Source organism: Nicotiana sylvestris, chromosome 5 (assembly GCF_000393655.2).
Source record: "Nicotiana sylvestris chromosome 5, ASM39365v2, whole genome shotgun sequence".
Lineage (NCBI taxonomy): Eukaryota > Viridiplantae > Streptophyta > Magnoliopsida > Solanales > Solanaceae > Nicotiana > Nicotiana sylvestris.
Genome location: NC_091061.1, coordinates 85379415 through 85384886, shown reverse-complemented (window position 1 = coordinate 85384886; position 5472 = coordinate 85379415).

Sequence of the window (5472 nt, the reverse complement as noted above, 5' to 3'; positions counted from 1 at the left end):
GTCTTTAGTTGGCACAGTATCTGGCAATCCCAGGTACCACCCCCGATTGGTTGAATGCGGGAGTGAAAATTTTGAGAAGAAGTTTGAATTTCGAGGTCAAGGGGTGGGAAACATTCGTGTGCAACATATTGGATCGCACTACTCATGACAACTCACTCCCTCTTCACCGGGCAGTATTGGTAGCATCAATCATGGAGGGGTACCCGATTAACGTCAGGAAGATGATGTCTCGGGTGATTACACAGGTAGGCAGTGAAGGTGACAGAAATTACCCCTTCCCCAGCTTCTTAACCATGTACTTCACGGACTTAAAGGTAGAAAAGCGGTCATTTGATATCAAAGTAAAAGCAACGGCCTCATTCTCATGGTACAGCATGCAGGGTGATGACAACCCAAAAAGCAAGAACTTCAAGGGAACAACTACTGCTCCAACTAGCCATTCAGTAGCAGGTTGGCTCCTACTCAACCTGCCTCCACCACATAGGACATTCCCCCTGGTCCATCCACTTCAGCAGATCCAGATATACCCTCTACCTGAGCCTACCCAGTGACTACACACCGACTGAGCCAAGCTCTTCTCAGCATCAACAACTGGATACAGTCAGCTTCATCCAAGTTGTCTGTCCTCACTACTACAGTGGAAGCTCAGTCGACACCTCCGCCTCCGCAGGTCCCGCAGTCTATTGAGGACGCCCTCAAGGAGATTCTGGCCAACCAGAAGAAAATCCTTGACACCCAGAAAGTGCTCACAAACGTTGTTGATTCACACATCAAAGATCTCATGGAGCTTGCTAAAGAGCACAAGAAGTTGAGGAAGATGCGGGCTTCCAAGGAGTCCTTGAAGGAGTTGAGGTTGACAAGTTGAAGGCAGATCATCTGCCTTTGGATTTATTGTTACATAACCCTATGCCAGCAGCCCACCCCCAGCCAGAGCAGTCCTAGAGGCCTCCCAAAAGGAAGAGAATGATTCCCAGAGCAGATGATGCAGTCATCCAGTTGGCAGACCCACCGGAGACCTCCTTCAATCAGCCACAAGATGCATCCCAAGAGCCTATCCAGGCCCAGGTCCCAGCAGCAGAGCAGTAGGCTATAGGGAACCAGTCTGAGGTTCCCGAGCATATTGAGGATCCAGGGACCACTCAGGATCCCATGTAGACAGACGGGCCATAGGGAGTCTCTACATCCTTTTCCCTTTTTATTTTTGGTGCTTATTTGGCTTAGATGGCATTGAGGACAATGTCAGCTTTCATTTGAGGGGGTAGGCCCTACTTTTATGGATTTGGATTATTGTATATATTTGACAATTTTTATGCTTTCTTTATTTTTCATCTTTGGTTTGTATATAATTTTAACATTTCGTTACATTTCTCGTACTTTTATTTTACTTTGGGTCTGTATATAAAGTTATGTTACATTGTACATATTCATCCCATCTATTGTATATTCGATTAAATCTCATCTTGTATATATTCATTTTACTTTCTGTAATTTTTATTTCTTAGCTTCTTATTTATGTTCGTAGCTTCTTAGAAGCATTATCAAATGACATATACAAAACTTTTTCTGCACGATTATAAAATATATCAACTTCATGGATAGTATTACTTATAAATGCACCAGTATGACTTTGATATTCATCATATCTAAAAGCAACAATATGTTTTTGCATACAAAAATTATCATCTATTCAATGACATGTAACAGTCAAATAATCATTTCCATTTATAGCACAACCAATATCAGAAGTAAGAGAAACTCTACAAGGAAGACTTGCGAACAAATAACGTATATATGTCTGATATTGTCCAAAAAGCCTAAAGATATCAGCTCTACAAGTACTTCTAGGAATACCTTTAAACATAGGGTTATAAATTCTTTGAATATAAGTAACAAGATACGGTGAAGAAGCAAAACTAAAAGGTAAACAACCTAAAACAATCATTTTAGCTAATTCTTCCCGATCTTTCTTAATATTGTATTTGCCCATTAACCCCCCAGTACTCGGGTTAGGTTTTTGTTGCCCATATTGCTCATCTACTCCCCAATCAAGAGGGTGGAGCTCTTCCATATGCCTACGAAGTTGACCCATTCTCCCTCCCTTACCCGGCTCATGTTTATAAAGTTCATTACAAATTTTACATTTTACATAAAAAAATTTATCTTCTAGTCTGTCAAAAAAATTTCAACACTTACTTCGTAATCTTCGATTCTTCTTAATAGGGAGGGGAGGCGTACTTATTCCACCCCTAATATTTTGAGTTTGACTAGCATTACCAGGTGTAGGTGGTGGTGTTTCAAGATTATCGGGTGATTGAATATCATCTAAATCATAATCTATACCATAATTTTCTCGCATTCGCTCATAATCTACATTTAAATTTTCAGGTGAACTTTCAGAAATATGTGCAAAGCTACTAGAAGAACCAACACCACCTCTTGATCTTTTGGAAGTTTTCTTACTACCACTACCACCTCTACTAGTGCACGCTTTTTTTGCTGCTCTAAGTAAATCCATTATGTAAATTAATTTAAGAAATTAAATTAATAATTAATAATTTAAAATAATAAAATAAGTGTACACCAAATAAGAGAAAGAGATAGAACGAGTGTACCGGGATTCCGGATGCCGCACTAATTTTGATATCAAAAATCAAACTTCAATTGGTAGACCAAAAGTCCAAAACTTTATAGTTGATACTTGATAGTACTTGATAGTTGATACCACACTTCACTTGAATACTTGATAATTGATAATAATAATTTTGTAATGGCTAAACTAAAGAATAGATGAAACTTGAAATAATAAGTAACTGAGATTTGAGAATTTAAGAACAATAATATCAAGAGAGAATTAGAGTAGTAAAAGAGTAAATTGTAAGAAAAAATGAAGAAGAAGGGGGGCTATTTATAGGTTTTAAAAGGTTAAAAATGTAATTTTTCAATTATTAGGGGTGGGAGAGTTATATTTTTAATGGGGGAGGTCGAAATGGCCATTGCCGTTCCCCAACGGTCATTTCTGAATTTGACCGTTGACAACGGTCCAAATAATTTTTTAAAAAAAATTGTAATGATAACAGGGTTGAATCGGGTTGTAGCCCGTTAACAACCCGTTAACGGGTTAGCTTAGCGGGTTATGGTGCACCAGTATTCAAAATGTGTTCGTTTACCTGTCCCAGCCTGCACCTAAACGCTACAATAACGGGTTGACCCGGACCGAAACGGGTTGAAAATGGGTTAGCCCGGCCCGATTAGCACCTTTTATTGGTCACTCACCAACCACTTAATCTAAAAATAATCAGCATATTTGAACTTGTCCGGCACGCATCTCAATGCACCTGAATATTCCGAACTTAAATCACACTGTAGTAGCGACATTCCAATCTATTAAACATGCTGAAACCATCTTGTAGTGGTCCAATTTTTCTGTTGACAAGGTCCATTTAGAGCTTTGGTGTTAACATTGATGATGAGAAGTTCTCATACACATGCTATATGTATATGTCTTGAAATTAAGTATATAAAAATAACAAAGATCAATTAATAATTACCAGGAGAACAGACTGAAAGTAACGTAACACACAACATAAGAAGAAACAAAAGAAAAACGTCCGACAAATCTTTCTTCAAGATCATATGCCAAATTAAAACTAGCGGTGGAAGTTACAAAGATCATTATGAAGTACAATAAAGGCAGAGTCGAATTTAGGATTTGATGGTTACGGGTGTCACTTAGGGGCGAATGCACAATTATCGAAGCGGTGTCACGCGATACTGTTTCGTCGAATTCTTTTGTTAAATATATGTATTAATACTGCGAGGAAGCGGATAAGTAAGAAAAAATGACATCACTTGACATAATTTATCTCTTCGCGTATTGATTATATGCTTGATTTTGCTCTAAGAGGTCAGAGGTTCGAACCTCAACTAGCATATCTTTTTTTGCAAATATTTGAGAGAATTATGTAGTTAAAAATTGTGATGAAGTAAAATTTAATTCAGGACTTTTTCTAACTTAAGACTCAACAAAACCAATAGAACAAAGTTATTTCTTGTCTAGAAGCATGATAATTAAAGTTATTATTCTCATTATTTTATAAATTTTGACACAGCTGCTTACAAAAATTCCATGAATGCCCATGGTGCCACTGCTTTTAATGCAAACCGACCATAGTGAAGAGATTGAACTTGGGTGTACATTTAATCGTTTTCTATTTTTGATTAATTTGGTTCGGTTCTATCCATTCTGAATTAATTCAATTCAATTTAAAAGATTGTTTTATGCATAAATGAATATGTGATCACAAAATCGAATAGGTTCTATCCAATTCGGTCTAATTCTCTGGGTTCAAATTCGATTACTATGATTAAATAATATAAAGAAAAATAAAATTTTAAATTAGAAAATACACCACGTTAATCTACATATAGTTCGATTAATATTATGTCTTTGATGCATCACTCTAATTTTTAAAATTAATAAAATAACATTAGATGGATAAAAAGAGAAAATGATTAAAATCACATTCAAATAAAGATCTAGAAAAAGAAAAGGAAGCAAATACACAATTTAAATAAATAATAAAAAGGAGATTGTACAAATAGAGCAAAATACATAGGTGAAGAAATTAAAAGAATTTAAAAGGAGCATAAAGAACTAGTCTTGGTATTTCATGTGGAGCGTCAGTGCTTTAACCGTGGCACCTGCAGTCATTTTGTGATTTGGGTGCGGTGCCATTCGTTATATATGTTCAATATTTTGAGGAAAATACTAGGACACATATGATTTTACTCGAGTAATTGGATGGCGTACCGCCCCAAGCCCCTACATTAAAATAATATGCATTATTATAAAAGTTTCAACTTAAAATAAACATAAATATCTCGATTTAGAATTTTTGGAAAGCAAATAGATTGAAATTTTGACTCTGAAAGTGTGAATCAACAATAATACAAAGCTCTACTCGAATGTGGGACCTACGTTCTTCACCTTTTATGTGATGGGGGACCCAAAAAAAAAATTTAAATGGTGGGACAGCAGGTATGGGAGTGGAGGACCAAGAAGAAGAATATGTTAAACATTGAGGAAGATGAAGCAGAATCGTCGTCTTGAAGAAGACCATTGATTTTTATAAAATATGTATAGCGCCGGGTATTTGGGCGCTATACTGTTAGTGTCAGCTTTTTATATATAGCGCCCAAATACTTGGCGCTATACATTAACGGCACAGTTAACGTTAATGTATAGCGCCCAGTATTTGGGCGTTATATATAAAAATATCATCTTCTTTTTATATTTATTAAGGTGTTACTTGTCCAAAAAAAATCACATTTTGGTTCCGGATTCACGTAGATCCGCCCTTGTATGAAGACAATGGAGCAAAAAATTAAAAAGGAAAAAAAGTAAGCAAACAGAAAGAGAAAACAAACAACCAATCAATCTACAGTGATTGACACAACACTTCATTTAAAAGG